General features: G+C 44.2%; 1 long non-coding RNA gene across 2 annotated transcripts; it reads right to left on the bottom strand.

Moving 5' to 3' along the window:
• Positions 1–3977: 3977 nt before the first annotated feature.
• LOC140208558 (uncharacterized) lies at positions 3978–16334 on the bottom strand. 2 transcript variants are annotated; one of them, XR_011888819.1, is made up of 4 exons: positions 16287–16334; positions 12848–13016; positions 6702–6873; positions 3978–4270 (listed from the first exon to the last, which is right to left on the bottom strand). It is a non-coding gene; the product is annotated as an uncharacterized lncRNA (long non-coding RNA). The 2 variants fall into 2 exon arrangements; XR_011888820.1 differs by lacking the exons at positions 6702–6873; positions 12848–13016; positions 16287–16334 and adding an exon at positions 6366–6690.
• Between the last annotated feature and the right edge of the window lie 287 nt (positions 16335–16621).

Raw genomic sequence — 16621 nt, 5'->3', positions numbered from 1 at the left:
TGCTCAGACTGTGGGGAGAGATTCACTCAATTACCTGACCGACTGGCATGCCCATCATTTTACACAGGGGGGAACCGATTGATCTGCTCAGACAGTGGGAATGGATTCAGTCGGTCATCTCAACTGAAGGTACATCAGCAAGTTCACACTGGACAAGGCAATTCACACTGGGCAGAGGCTGGTCATCTGCTGAATTTGTGGGGAAGGATTCACACGGTCATCTAATGTAATGACAGATCAGCGAGTTCACACAGGGGAGAAGCCATTCATCTGCTCAGACTGTGGGAAGGGATTCACTTGCTCATCTAAACTGAAGGTACATTAGAGAGTTCACACTGGGGAGAGGCCGTTCACCTGTTCAGACTGTGGGAAGGGATTCACTTTGTCATCTCACCTACTGAGACACCAGTCAGTTCACACTGGGGAGAGGCCGTTCACCTGCTCAGTCTGTGGGAAGGAATTCACTCGGTCATCTCAACTACAGAGACACCAGTCAGTTCACACTGGGGAGAGGCCATTCACCTGCTCAGTGTGTGGGAAGGGATTCACTCAGTCATCTCATCTGCAGAGACACCAGCAAGTTCACATCAGGTAGAGGCCGATCACCTTCTCAGATTGTGGGAAGGGATTCACTCGGTCATCTTGCCCACTGACACACCGGTCAATTCACACTAGGGAGAGGCCATTCACCTGCTCAGACTTTGGAAAGAGATTCTGTCAGCTACATCAACCAAATGTGCATCACTGAGTTCACACTGGGGAGAGGCCGTTCACCTGCTGTGAATGTGGGAAGCGATTCACTCACTTATCTAACTTTATGAAACTTTCGCTTCGGCTAGCAGCTTAATATAGGGGGTGGTAGCCCCCCAGCCCGGCCAAACTTAAGAAATCTCGTTTGGGTGGATGCTGCACGATGTGTCCTCTGTTACAAATCAGTACCCCAAAATAACAAGCAGTACACAATATGTGATTAAATAATTGAGAATTATAATTCTTATTTTGACTATAGGGTTAGTAAAGAAAACAAAAAAAAGAAAAAGGGCCCACTCTCTCCATTTGCGTCTTCTCATCTCTCACCGGCAAAATACAGTGAAAATCTCCCTTCCAGACTCACAAGAAAGAACAACATTTCTGCCATTGGATAACCCCGCGCTCCAAAACCCTATTATGTCTATTCGTAACCTAATCATTGCTGCTACAGAGAAACCATTACCTCAGCAGTGAAACATTGCAGAGAGGCCATTCCATGAGCAGTGAAACCTTACAGCATGTTACACTTGTGACACCCTACCGGGTTCACACTGGGGAGAATGTTTCAATAAGCTGCATGCTGGATATTTGTCCATCACCGTTGCTGAATGCAGTTTCGAGAGTGACTGTCGGTGCTGAACTCTGCAATTATTGCTGCTGCTCACCACACCCAGTCTGCACCCTGGTCACTGGGCATGGGAGGAGTTTCTTCTGCTGCACAATCACCTTTAATGGGACTGGAATGTAATATTCTGGATCTTAGACAAATAAATCAGTTTATTTTAAACACTGTCTCCGGTACTTAGTGAATTTATAACACAATTAGTGTACAGTAGAGAGTCAACTCAGGCCGGCTGGACACTGCCAGTGATTCAGTTCCACGACAGCCCTTTTAAATCCTCCCCTGTTGTTCAACTCTCTCTCCCCCCTTGTGGGATTGGTTCCAAACAGTCACCACTCTGAGGGATTTTTTTGTTTTTTTTATTAAGTGCAATCGTGAACAATAGCCAGATCAGAAATGCTGATCAAGTCAACTAGTTCCCAAAGAGAACTCTGATAGGCCAATTAGAAGGTTCACTGCTGCTCAGCGATAGAATATATTAAAAAAAAATCATATGTACAGGTAAGAAACATTAAAACATAGTAGAAATACTGGAGTCATGATGAAATCTGCTGGAGAGAGACATTTATACACAGGCTGCCCTCCATAATTTAAAGAGATTGAAGGATAAGGTTGCAGGGTGACAGAATGAGGCAGGAGCATTTGGAACTAAAAACTAATCCCTACCGGGAGGAAACAGCACCTGCTCTTTCCGCACTGTTCCCCAGCAGTTTAAGGACTAAGTCCAGCCGGAAGATAACTCACAAGTGCTCTTGAAAGTCAGGTATTAACCCTACTTGCCAACAACCAAGCATTGCCGTCCTGGTCCCCTTCATGATAGCTTAAGAAGCATGTGACTTCCCTCCCAGAGCTGGTAGGTGTTTGTGCACTCGACTCTTGAAGGCTTGCACCCCATCGTCGCAGATGTTTCCAACCACAGCATCTGGAAGGCTGTTCCAAATTCTGATAGTACAGTGAAGGAAGCTTCTATCCGGTGTGTGGGTTCTCGCATCAGGCATAGAAACAGCCTGAGCAGGCATAGACAATCTTGATCGTCTGGTACGCCGTCTCTCATGAGATGAAGGCAGCATGGTGCGAAGGTCTGCAGGGCTGTGGCTGGTGTGCATTTTGTATATTCTGCATTGTGCATTTTCATCTACACCTATAATCCTGAGAGCCTTTCTTTGATGGAATCAAGCTGGCTGAGGACACTCTGTGAGGCATTCACCCATGATACTTCATACCTGGGCTTTGTAAACCGTGGCTCTGCCCTCTTTGTCTAATTTGGATGCTACTTTCCACAGAGCTCCAAGCCTTTGTCCAGCCACGGATGAAATAGTGGAAAGGAGTTTATCCCATACCAACTTGCTGTCAATATTAATACCAAGGATTTTGCAGTTCCCAAAATACAGGTCGGGGTTAGATGGATTCCTCTTCCTAGACATCACCATTGCCTTGCACTCAGTAGGCTCAAAGGTGACATTCCAGTTGTCTGCCCAGGCTTTCATCCTGTCAAGATCCCTATTCAGGCCTGCTGTCACTATATCACTCTGTCCCACTCTAATTGAAGAGGTTTCCCTTGAATTCTCTGCAGATGGAGCAGGGTCAGAAACCAGAGGCACGTCTGCACAGGGCATAGTTTGGGGCTCTGGGTGATGGTCGGGGCAAGAACATATGATGAGGAGAAGGGAATCAGCAGCGGGGTGGGTCAACGGATGACAGAGTAGCAACATTTGGAAGCTGACTGGCAGAGAAAGTCTTTCGGTTTTCTGACTGATGACACAAACAATACCCGTGGTGATGTGCTCCACTGATTGAGGAACATCTGTTGGTTGGGAATGGTTTTATCTATCGAGGGAGTTGTTCCTGCTTGTATTGATTATCACATAATTGTTAATATTTTGACTGTAAAACTAGATCAGGCTTGAATTTCTGGTGCCTTTATGATGTGATAGAGGGCATTCATGAGTTTGTATTTTAAAGCAAGATTTTGGTGAATGATATATGCCACTTGATTGTACCTTTGTAAGTAATCAGATTGAGTTAAATTGCAACAGGATTGTTTCTGGTTTCTCTAGCGTTTTCTGCACTTACTACTTTGTATCTCAAGTATTTTTGATTTTTTTTTCCCCTTTCCTTTCGTTAACCACCTTGTCCTGTATTTCTGAAAGGAACCCCTCTGTTTCTGGGAAGAGGTCTCCAACTCTGTCAGGTGCTCGATGCTTCCTTGTCAACATCTCGTCTGCTCAGATCGTTGGGATGTCTCCCATGGAGGGTCATACTCATTCTACTGGTTAATGTTTTCTTCCCTAGTGATGATTCATTTTTCTGAGTTGGGCTCTCATTTAAGTTTTCTGGTCTGTATTTCTTACCACAATTGCAGATACACACATGGAGTGCTGAATCCAGTTCATTTTTGATGAAAATATATACTTAGAAGTGTTATCTGACTGTTGTGTGGTTTCCTTTTTTTTTCCAAGTGTGTTATTTCTCTTCCTCCTTCTGTCCATGGTAGTGTTAATCTAAGTGGGTTTGAGTGTAAGTAGTCTTTTCTAAAGTTCTTATTTATCTTTGTAAATTTTATTGATTGAAATGGGACCAAGATATTTTTATAAAAAAAAGTCAATGTCGGTATTGATGGAAGTGTTTATTACCTTTGTTGTATTTGTTAACTATTGAGCTCTGTTTGGCAGGTTCTTGTTTAAGCCTTCAACTAAATTTTGTCAAAGGTTTTCCTTACTTTGCACTACTTTTTATTGTCTTTGCTTGTTGATATTCCAGATACGTGGGTACCAAGAGTCCCGATGAAGCGTCTTGGCCCGAAATGTTGATTCCCATCCATAGATGCTGTCTCACATGCCGTGCTCTTCCAGCAATTTGTGTGTAGTTCTCATCAGGGGTGATTCAGAAGTTCATAGCCTAAGGTAGAAGGAGATGAGTTATTAACTTCAAACTTTCTGCATAATCACTCAAAGAGTTGACCTGCATGTGCCTGTAAGGAGAGCTGTATAACTCATCTCCTTCTACCTTAGGCCACAAACTTATCAATCACCCCTGCTGTGGACACTTTCTGGAGGTCCAAGATCCGTTTGCTCCACGACCACTGGACTAAGTGTGTAAATGCAGGAGTGGACGATGTTGAAAAAATAAATGTGCTAGGTTCTCTAAAATTGACTCATGCTACTTTTGGCCACAAACTTATCAATCTCATTACAAAGAGGAAGTAGTATTCTAAATGTAAGGTGACAAAACCGTGACTGACAAGAGAAATGAAAGACAACATAAAAAAACAAAGAGAGGACATGGAGCAAAAACTACTAGGAAGCTAGAGGATTCAGAAGCTTTTAAAAACCAGAACGCAACTGAAGTAATTATGAAGGAAAAGATGGAATACATAGGTGAGCTAGCCAGTAATATTAAAGAGGATACCAAATGTTTGTTCAGGTACATATAAACATGTAAAAGAGAGGCGGAAGTGGATATCGGGCCACTGAAAAATGATGCTGGAGAGGAAGTAATGGGGTGGGATGCAAGATGATGGCAGATCAACCGAATAAGTTGAATAACTGAATAAACTCACTCTTATCCGTCAAAGACCCTGACAAGAATATGGAATTCCCAGATATCAGTGGTCAGAATGCGTAAAGTTACGTTACTCAGGAGAAGGTTCTTGGGAAACAGAGATGGTCTGGAGGTAAATAGGTCACCTGGACCAGATGGTGTACACCCCAGGGATCTGAAAGAGGTGGCTGAAGAGATGTGGAGGCATTAGCAATGATCTTTCGAGAATCATTAAGGAAATTATATCCTAAGAAGTTTTTTCCTTCACTAGTCCCCCTCTCCCAGTTTCACCTATCACCTGCCACTTCCTCCACGCTTTTCACCCCCACTCTTCTTCCTCTGACGTCTCATCATTCTTTTCCCCCCAGTCCTGATGAAGGGTCTCAGCCTGAAACGTTGACTGTTTACTATTTCCCATATATGCTGCCTGGCCTCCTAGGTTCCTCCAGCATTTTGTGTATGTGTTGCTTGGATTTCCAGCATCCACAGATTTTCTCCTGTTTTTGATAAAACCAAAAGCGGGGTCATATAATATAACAAGAAATTAATGGGAAGTTAGAGGATTGGAAAGCTTTTACATAACCAACAGGAGACAACTAAAAAAAACACACACAGGAGATACAAGATGAAAAATTAAGGTAAGTGAGCCAATAATATCAAGCATCAAAAGTTGTTCAGATTTATAAAGAGTAAAAGAGAGGCAAGAGTTGATATAACGCTGGAAGATGATGCTGGCGAGTTAGTAACAGAGCGAAGGAATAGTGGCCATATGTTATTATAAGTGTTTTGTGTCAATCTTCACTGTGTAAGACACTGGCAGTATAAGACAATAAGACATAGGAGCAGAATTAGGCCATTCAGCCCCATCAAGTCTGCTCCGCCGTTCTATCATGGCTGATCCCGGTTCTCACTCAACCCCATGCACCCGTCTCCTCGGCATATCGTATAATGCCCTGACTAATCAGCAAACTATTAGCTTCTGCCTTAAATATACCCACAGACTTGGCTCCCACTGCCGTCTGTGTCAGAGAATTCCACAGATTCACTGCTCTCTGACTAAATAAAATCCTCTAAAAGGTTGCTTCTCAGTTTTGAGGCTGTGCTCTCTGTTATGGCTACCCCCCCATACAAAAAGACCTCTCCTCATCCACCCCATCGAGACCTTTCCACATTTGGTGGGTTTCAGTGAGATTTAACACCCCCTCCCCCCCCGCGTTTATTAAACATAGGTCAGTGCAGGAGTACAGGACCAAGGCTGGCAAACACTCCTCATATCTTAACCCCTTCATTCCCGGAATCATCTTGAACATCCTCTGTACTCTCCCCAATGACAACACACCTTTTCTGAGATATGGGTCCCACATACTCGAAGTGGAGCCTAAGTGGTGTCTTATAAAGTATCAACATTTTCTCAGGTGAACGGCCTCTCCCCAGTGTGAAATCACTGATGTACCTTCAGTGCAGATGACACAGTAAATCCCTTCCCACAGTCTGAGCAGGTGAACGGCCTCTCTCCATTGTGAACTCGCTGATGTACCTTCAGTTTACATGATTTAGTGAATCCCTTCCCACAGTCTGAGCAGGTGAACAGCCGATCCCTGGTGTGAACTCGCTGGTGAGCCATTAGGTCAGATAACCGAGTGAATCCTTCCCCACAAATTCAGCAGATGACCAGCCTCTGCTCGATGTGAACTGACCGGTGTGTCCACAGGTGGGAAGACCGACTGAATCCCTTCTCACACACAGAACAGGTGAATGGCCTTGTCCCAGTGTGAACTTGCTGATGTACCTTCAGTTGAGATGACCGACTGAATCCATTCCCACTGTCTGAGCAGATGAATGGGTTTCCCCCTTTGTTGAGGTACAGCTGGGATTTTCTTTTATCTACTGTCAATTTAAAGTGCCACAGTTTTAAAGCCATGAAAACATCTTCTGCCCAGATGAATGGTTGGTCTGCACAGCTGTTAAAAGGAATTAAATGAATATTAGTATTATTTCATGTTCTTGTCACAAAGTCATAGAAAAGTACAACACAGAAACAGGCCCTTTGGCCCATCTAGTTTAACTATTTAAACTGTCTACCCCTGTACCCCTACCATCCAGGTACCTATACAAACCTCTTACATGTTGAAATTGAGCTTGCATGCACCAGTTGGGCTGTCTGCTCATTCCACACCTGGATGACCGTCTGTGTGAAAAAGTTTCCCCTCATGTTCCCCTTAATGTTTCACCGTTCACCCTTAACCCATGGCCTCTGGTTGTAGTCCCACCCCATCTCAGTGGAAAAAGCCAGCTTGCTTTTACCCCATCTATAACCCTCATAATTTTGGCACACCTCCATCAAATTTCCCCTCAATCTTCTACATTCCAAGGAATAAAGTCCTGTCCTGTTCAATCTCTCCTTATAACCCCAGTCCTCCAGACCTGGCAACATCTTTGCGAATTTTCCCTGAACTCTTTCAACCTCTTTTACATCTTCCTGTAGGTTGGTGACCAAAACTGCACACAACACTCCAAATTAGGCCTCACCAATGTCTTGTACAAAGTCAACATAACATCCATCTCCTGTACTCAGTAATTTGGTTTATGAAGTGCCAAAATCTTTCTTTCCATCCGTATCGAACTGTGACACCACTTTCGGTGAAATATAGACCTGTATTCTCAGATTCATTTCTTCTACAATGCTTCTCGGTGCCCGACCAGTCACTGTGTAAGACCAACCCTGGTGGGTCCCACCAAAGTGCAACACTTCGCACTTGTCTGCATTAAATTCCATTTTCCATTTCTCAACCCACTTTTCCAGCGGGTCCAGATCGCACTGCAAGACATGATAGTCTTCCTCGCTGTCCACTACACCACTAATCTTGGTGTCACCTTCAAAATTGCTGATCCAGTTAACCACCATATCATCCAGATTACTGATACAGTTGACAAACAACTAGTCACAGGCTTCCAGTCAGAGAGGAAGATCCATCTGCTTCCATACTCTGGTGATGAAGTTTTAAGGGGATTGGGTGACATAAGAAATGATTCTTGGACTCTTGTAAATAACGGGTTAAAATTTAAGTGCGAAATTATGTGTGCTCTGTTCTGGATAGTGTGCACATTTCTGTTTTGTCCTTTACTGAGGAATCTGCTTGCAGCTTGTTTAGATTAACGACTCACAGATGTCTCTTGGGAACGTTATGTGGAGTTGAGTTCTCATGAGACACAAATTGAACTAAGTTCCCTCCTATGTCTAACAAAAGAGAATAACTGATAAGGATTGGACAGGACATTCATTTGTAATTAAAACCCTGATTTAGTGGACTCTCTTATCTAAGAAATTAAGTTTTGCTCCAACAGACTTGGTGGGAATACCAGTTGAACTAAAGTCCTCTTTGTTTCGCTATTTCTATAAATTGTAACATTTCTGCATGTTAGACAGAGGTGCGTCACGAGCCGCCAGAGGGAGAGGAATTCTGTCTCTCTGACGCTTGGCTCCGAGCTTCTCACCGGCTGAGTTCAAACAAATAAACTGGTGAAAAGGATAAAGTAAAGAACTGTTTGTGGTGTGGTTATTGGTCCGGTGAATTTAAGTTCACACCATAAAAAGTATCCCATCCGGATACTTCACACCTTTGTACGCTCCTCTCTTCTGTTGACTTCAGGAAACAGCAGAGAACTGTGGACAGAGCTGAGCCCATCACGGAAACAAGCCTCCCCTCCACGGACTCACTCACTCACTCGAGAGACTTTGAACTTTTTACTGAGCCACGGACTGTTCTTCATCAAGATATGGTATTGTTGCACTGTTGTAGCTATATGTTATAATTATGTGGTTTTGTTAGTTTTTTCAGTCTTGGTCTGTCCTGTGTTTTGTGATATCACACTGGAGGAAATATTGTATCATTTCTTAATGCATGCATTACTAAATGACAATAAAAGAGGACTGTGTGTCTTCATAATCTAATAATCTAATTAAACATTCCCAGAACCCCAGACCAGACATTCTTCATTCTCAACCACCCCTCGGGTCGAAGATAAATGAAAACGACAAAACAGAAAACATACCCCCAGACCTAGGGATATTTTCCATTCTGCTGTTATAAGCAAACTGAATATTCCTCAGCATTATAAGATAGACTCTTGACTTCATAATGTAACTCGATGTGACCTTGCACCATGTCTACCTGCAGTGGATTTTCTCTGTAACCACAATACTTTGTTACACTCTATTAATATTTTATCATAATCTACTGTAGTAATGTGTGGAACTGAGAGGATGGTATGCAAGACAAGATTTTCATTGACCCTCGGTACATGACAATAATAAACGATTCCCCACTTTAATTGTGTGGAGATATTAGACAGACTGAGCTTCTCATCTGGAACTTCTGGAGGGAGATTTCACTGAAGTGTACAAATGTTTGAGAAGCCCAGAAAAACAGAAAAGGCTTCCTCCTTGGAATAATAGGGCTATGTACCTCGAAACATTGGCTGCACTTCGGCAATTTGTAACAGTGGAATGGAGTCAATGTATAAAAAATGCCCTCCCACAATGAGAGGACCTGACGGATCTGGATCTCACTCCCTTGTCTGAACGGAAGAAAGATTAAACTGCACAACCGCGAGAAACAAACCCGCAGACGTAAGGAAGTGGATGTGACGTCAGACACTGGCGTAGCAAACCCATGCATGACATCAGGCATGTGGAGGGGGGAGAGAAGGGGAGGGGATAAGATTTTTGGTTCCATGGCTCTCTTCTAGGGAAGGTGGGACCTGCACAGAAGGGACCACAACAAGACAGAAGGTTCTTTGGAAACTGAAGATCTGAAGGCAGAAAAGCCACCTGGGCCAGATGGTTTACACCCAGAGTTCTGAAAGAGGTGGCTGGAGAGATTGTGGAGGCATTAGTAATGATCTTTCAAGAATCACTAAATTCAGGAATGGTTCTGGAAGACTGGAATATTGCAAATGTTACTCCACTCCTCAAGAAGGGAAAAAGACAGAAGAAAGGAAACTATAGGCCAGTGGTTAGGAAGATGTTGGATTCGATTGTTCAGGATGTGAGTTCGGGGGACTTGGAGGTACAAGATAAAATAGGCCGGAGTCAGCATTGTTTCCTCAAGGGAAAATCTTTCCTGATAAATTTGTTGGAATGCTTTGAAGAAATAATAAGCAGGGTAGACAAAGGAGAATTGGTTGATGTCACGTACTTGGATTTTCAGGCCTTTGACAAGGTACCACACACGAGGCTCCTTAACGAGCTCTGAGTTATTACAGGAAAATGTAGTGGCTGATTGGCAGGAGGAAACGAGTGGGAATACAGACAGCCTTTTCTGGCTGGCTACTAGTTTCTAGTGGAGTTCCACAGGGGTCTATGTTGTGAACAATTTTTTTCATGTTACATGCCAATGATTTGGATGATGGAATTGTTGGCTTTGTTGCAAAGTTTTCAGGTGATGTTAAGATAGGTGGAAGGACAGGTTGTTTTGGGGAAGTAGTGAGGGTACAGAAAGATGAGGAAAATGGGCAAGGAAAGGAATGATAGAATACCGTGTTGGGAGTTGCATGATTATACACTTTGCTAGAAGAAATGAAAGGGTTGACTATTTTCTAAATGGAGAGAATGTACTAAGAAATCTGAGTGCAAATGGAGTTGGGAGTCCTTGTGCAGGATTCACTAAGGGATAATTTGTGGGTTGAGTCTGTGGTGAGGAAAGCAAGTACGATTTTCACATTCAGTTCAAGGAGACTAAAATATAAAAGTGAGGATGTAATGTTGAGACTTTATAAAGCTCTTGGATTATTCTCAGCAGTTTTGGGCCCCTCATCTCAGAAAGGATGTGCTGACACTGGAGAGAGTTCAAAGCAGGTTTAAGGAAAAGAGTGCAGGGTTGAATGGCCTGTCATATGAAGAGCATTTGATGGCTCTGGCCCTGTATTCAGAGGAATAAAGGATGATTCCATTGAATCCTATCGAATGGTGAATGGCCTTGATCGAGTGGATGTGGAGAGGATGTTTCCTGTATTGGGAGAGTCCACGACCAGAGGACGCAGCCTCAGATTAAGCGGGCAGAGGGGCATTCTTTTAGAAAGGAGATAAGGGGGATTTCTTTAGCCAGAGAGTGCTGAATCTGTGGAATCCTTTGCCACGGGCAGCTGTGAAGGCCAGGTATTTATGGATATCAAAGGCAGAGGTTGCTAGATTCCTGATTGATGACGATTTACGGGGAGGAAGGAAGGAGACTGGGACAGAGGAAAATTGGAACAGCTATGATTTAACGTCAGAGCAGGTGCGATGGACCAAATGGCCTAATTTTGCTCCTACAGTATATTTTATGGTTTTATGTGGGGGCAACAGAATGACATCACATGTGGGTGAGAGTTTGTATTCAAAAGCTGTTTAATGGACGTTTTTTATGATATCGGGGGTGAACAAAGGAAACTTGACGGTTTTCATCAATGAATCCAACGTTGTGTGATTTAAAGTCCCCTGCAAGATACCCTACTCTGCCGTGTTGTCCGTAGAGTGGGCGGTGTGGTGCTTGTCTCGAGTCGGGTCACAAAACCCCAACGTTTCTGAGGAGGACTTTCCAGGGTGATCTGGTCTGGGGTGGTTCAGTCAGTGCAGTGTCTTGTTGTCTAGTATTTTCAGAAACAACAGTTTTACTGATATAAACCGGAATTGCCAGCAGGGTAAAGACAGGTTCGTATCAGTTAACAGAAGACCTCTCGTCCCTGCAGTCCTTGTCTCCTGGCAATTTAAACACCCCGACAGTGTAGGTACCCCTTCCTCTAAAGTGAGTGAATCATTCCGTTAGCTGATCGCTGAGAGGAATTATATTTGTTGGTCGTTAAAGTTGGTCCAGATTTGGCTGGATGGAGTTAATGCAGAGTTCGGGGGTGTCACAGTGAAAGAACCGGACAGCCAAATCCTCTACGTTGTCCCTCTGACCTCCGGCCACTGGTGGCGCCACAGGGACCTCCTGCAAATCCCAGCACAGAGCCGACCCCAGCTGTTGCCGGCGGTTCTCCTGGCTGGGCCGCGATGAGGAAGGGTCTGATCTCGGGTTTGTGTAAATCGAGGGGCGGCTGCAGTGGGAAAGGGCCGGGACCGAGCCGGACAGCTGGACAGTCTGGGCCGGGAATGTCGGATCAGTTAGTTGTGGTTCCCCAGGCTGTGAGAGTGGATGTGGGTGACGTGGATCTGTTTACGTGTACGGGTGTGGGGTAAATGGTGGGAAAGTTGTGGGGCTACTGGCGGGGTGGAGGGAGGTTGGGGATGTGTGGGTTATCAGACACAGTGTGACCCGGGAGGAGTGGTCCAAGGGCAGATTAAGTTGGAAGCAAGAGAGGATCTGGTCCGTTGCATCAGACAGCTTTCAGGAAGCAACAAATCTCCCTTTATGTTAATCACTGTCTAATCTTGCTGCTGACATTGTGTTTGTCACAGAGCCCAGAGTCTGGGAACAGCTAGATGGTAGGAAGCAGATGGTGATGATGGGAGGCTGTTTATTGGAGTCCAGGCCGGTGCCTCGTGGAGTTCCCCAGGGTTACACCCATTGCTAATTGTCATCTAAATCAATAATCTGGTTGAGAATGTACAGGGTATGGGGAGTGAGTTTGCAGCAAGTAATGTCAAACAATTACCTCTTTTTACCAGATAGTTATATAAACACACCTCCTTCCCTCTCCACACTCAGAACCGACCAAAAGCTACTTCAGAAGATGCAAGTTCTTCAAATGAGCAAACACTGAGGGAATGTGAGTGAGTTTAAAGAGCTGGGATACTGACAGTACATTACCAGACCTGGAGTGATTGCAACTGGGTCTGACAGAGGCATAACTGCTATTTCTGGGCACATTGAGTCTCACCATAACTATTCCCTACCTTACTCTGTACAGATATGTAATGTCTAAAGGACCAGTGTTTGAGTAAATGAGACTCACCAAACTTGCTCCGGACTGAATCAATGGAAACCCTGAGTCAGAAGGGTTCTCTCCAGTTGGTGCTCTCAGTCCTCGGGCTGGGTCACTTGCTGCTGTTCCCTCATCTTCAGTCGTGGTTTTCTTCCAGTTGTGAGCTTTTCTTCCAATAAATCTCTCACTGCAGGTCTAACTTTAACATGAAAGATAATGAAGCACGTTAACAATACAAACGAGAACAAAATATTTCTGCTCACTGAAATCTAAACATTGAAGACAAATATAATGATCCCAGTGAACAAATCTGTAACTGCCCCTGACACGTCACAAAATCTAATAAGGGATAGGAAGGAGTCATCGTTCAGTCACGGTAAGATATAAGATGCAGGAACAGAATTAGGTGATTCGATCCATCGAGTCTGCTCCAGCACTCAACTGAGATTTATTCCAATACCATATTCCTGCCTTCCTCCTGTAACCCTGAAGCTACTTTGCAATCATGAATATATTAATCTCTGCCCTAAATATACCCAAATCACAGCCTCCAACCACCCTCTGTGGCAACAAATTCCACAGATCAGCCATCTTTTGGCTGAAGAGATTGTTCTCATCTCAGTTTTAAAGGGAAGCGTCTTTATTCTGAGACTGTGCTGTCAGATCACAGACTCTCCGTCTAATGGAAACATCCTCTCCATGTCCACTGTATCCAGGCTTCTCAGCATTCAGTAGGTTTACTTAACCACCTCCCCTTTCACCACCCCGTCTGAACTCCAGTGAGCACAGCCCCATAACCATCAAATGCTCCTCATACGTAAAGCTGATCATTCCTGAGATTATTCATGTGAACCTTGTCAGCAACAACTGCACTGAACACATTCCCAAGTACAACAGACAATCAGGAAATGTAAACCATCCCAGAGTGAATTTAATAAAAAGAAACTGGAATCACCAGAGTCGCTCAACAGGAAAGGAACTGCTGTGGGGAGAGAAACAAATTTAACGATTCAGGTTCACAATCTTCTGTCAGAATGGATTCAGAATTTAGTGCAGATCTCCAGCAACTTGAGTTTCTGTTTGATTTCCGCTGTCTGACAGACAGGTGACAGCGTGGAGGAATTTCCAAACACAGTTCGAACACTGAACCCCCCAGATCTATTTCTGCTGGTGCAAACATGGAACAGCCCATTTAATCACAGCATCTCCTTGTGAGGGATGGAATACAAACTCATTCTCTCCTCAGATTAACAGCATTGCTTCCAGAGGAACTCCAGAAACAAACATTTGATCCCAGACCAGAAATACTGGCTCAATACCTCACAAACCCGGACAGCTTGATCCCCGGGTCCATTTTACTTGGATCTAAACAGGGGTGCAGTGCTGCCGGAGCTCACCGGGGCACCACTCCGGCACCTCGGTAAAAAAACGTCAAAATGAACAAGCGGGGAATTTAACAGCGGCCGCATATTAAATAGGGGGAATTTTACAGAGGCGGGGGTTTGGGATAGGGAGTGGTGACTGGTGGGGAAAATATCACTAATAACATTAGGATAGGATATTTGATCGTTTTTGGTGAAATCCTGGAGCTGTGACTGTTTTTTATTGAGGTATTTGTGAAGTTCGTCCTGGCTCGACCCGTTGTTTTCCCAGCATGCCCTGCTGTAGCCTCCCGCCATTTTACAGATCCTCCATCTCTCTCCAGCCGAGGGACGACTGGACACAAGTGTGAGCGTTTTTCCGCTCTTTCCAACGGGTACCATTGCATTCCAGGTAGGAGCTCTATTAAGCAAGGAATGAACATCGACACCTAAGGTTAAAAACAGAAAATAATGAAAGAAAAAATAACTGCTCGCTTATCTTCAGACTGATTTTGATGAAATATTCAAGGTAACATCCAAAATCCTCTTCTACACCTGGATAAAGTGAATTTAGTTTTTTTTTTCAAACCAAATAGGGAAAAAAAAAACATTTCTAGGCTATAAGCTAGTTTTCCATCATTTCAACTGTCATTAATAGTGGATCAACCCCTTGGCCGAGCTTCACCAACTGTAGTTGATTGGAAAGAGGCTCTTATTCTCTTTGTGTTGATAGGAAAAAGAATGATTTAGTGAGGCAATAAATGAGATGAAACACATTTCCAAACTCCCAAATGGTTGCCCTCCTCCCCTGTTAACATTTATCACTTCCAAATACAATATTTTTTATTCGTATAGATACGATAATAATTTATGTTAAGATTCACGCTTCTTTAACTTTTTATATATTTAAAGACTAAACAGAATCTGTATTAGTCTAACAAGGTAATACCCGACATGTGAGGATATTGTAGGTATCGACACTCACAGATACACTTCCTGTCCAACCATTTCTGTGAGAGAAACGGTACGAGGCAGAGTTGCCAACCTTCCACTTTTGATACTAATATTCAGAAATATTCGTGGCTTTAGCAAAACTTCATTAGACGTTTTTTTTCATACTTGATTACTTGGTTCCAATTTAGGTGGCTAAGAGCGTAAAAAGCTTATTTGCTTTATTTCTGTTATTTTTATACCTGCTTAGGAACACTGCTAAGCGCTGTGGGCCCTGCTGTCTGCTCTGACTCAGTCGTATTAGTAAAGCTACATCTGTGGTGGTCCGTGGATTACTCACTAATACAAAAGTAAATTTTTCTCACTAACAACCCTGTGGCTTCTAAGCAAACAATGTTAACTTCTTTCTTCCGTAAACAAGCTGAGGAGTGTAACAAGGATAACATACAAGTCATTGATAACAGTAAAACTAACAAAAGCTGTGTTTCGCCTGCATCTCGTTCAAATTTTCTAACCGGCTCCAAATGCAGTTCTGAAAGTAATGGTCCTTCGAAGTCAGGCTTGTATCCCTGTTCAGATGTGTGAGAGGCTATAATCTTGTTAATGTCTTAACTATCACTATATTTGTGTGTACATCAGTCACTGAAAGCAAGCATGCAAGTACAGCAGGCTGTGAGACAGAGTGAGTGAGAGAGAGCCAGACACAGCGACATTATATAATGTCACACCCAATTTGTGTACCTGCTCATTACATGAATGGGGGAAGGAAGTTGCCCAGTGCATGAAATGAGCAGGTACACACACTGGGTGTGACATACCAGGGGTGATTGATAGGTTCGTGGTCTAAGGTGGAAGGAGTCAATTTAGAAAACCAGTCAATTTTCAATTATCTGAAACAGAAATACCACAACAGTTATTAGCTTCAAACTTTCTGCATGATCACTCACAGAGCGGAACTACACGTACATGTAACGACAGCTGTAAACTTCAGGCCTTCTGACTTAGGCCACGAACTTATCAATCACCCCTCATACAGCTCCAGCACCTAAAAGATTGTCACTGCACCCCTGCTCCAGCCGTCAGACAGAGCCCGGGCCCGGGACTTTCCCGATCCACCGGCCCCGATTCACACAAACCCGAGATTTGTTTCCACTCACCGCCGCCCGAACAGGAGAACCGCCAACGGCAGCGGCATTCGGCACCGCGCATGCGTTTGGCAGGAGGTTCGCGGCAGCGCCACCGGTGGCCGGAGGTCCATGCAGCGCCATCGATTGCCGGAGGTCCATGCAGCGCCACCGGTGACCGGAGGTCCATGCAGCGCCATCGATTGCCGGAGGCCGGAGCGACAACGGAGAGGTCAATCACTAACACGACAAAGTCTGCAGGTCAAAGTTGCTGGTGAACGCAGCAGGCCAGGCAGCATCTCTAGGAAGAGGTACAGTCGACGTTCCAGGCCCAGACCCTTCGTCAGGACGTCGACTGTACCTCATCC

The sequence above is a fragment of the Mobula birostris genome, chromosome 13 (assembly GCF_030028105.1).
Source record: "Mobula birostris isolate sMobBir1 chromosome 13, sMobBir1.hap1, whole genome shotgun sequence".
Classification (NCBI taxonomy): domain Eukaryota; kingdom Metazoa; phylum Chordata; class Chondrichthyes; order Myliobatiformes; family Myliobatidae; genus Mobula; species Mobula birostris.
This window is presented reverse-complemented; position numbering and strand designations above follow the sequence as displayed.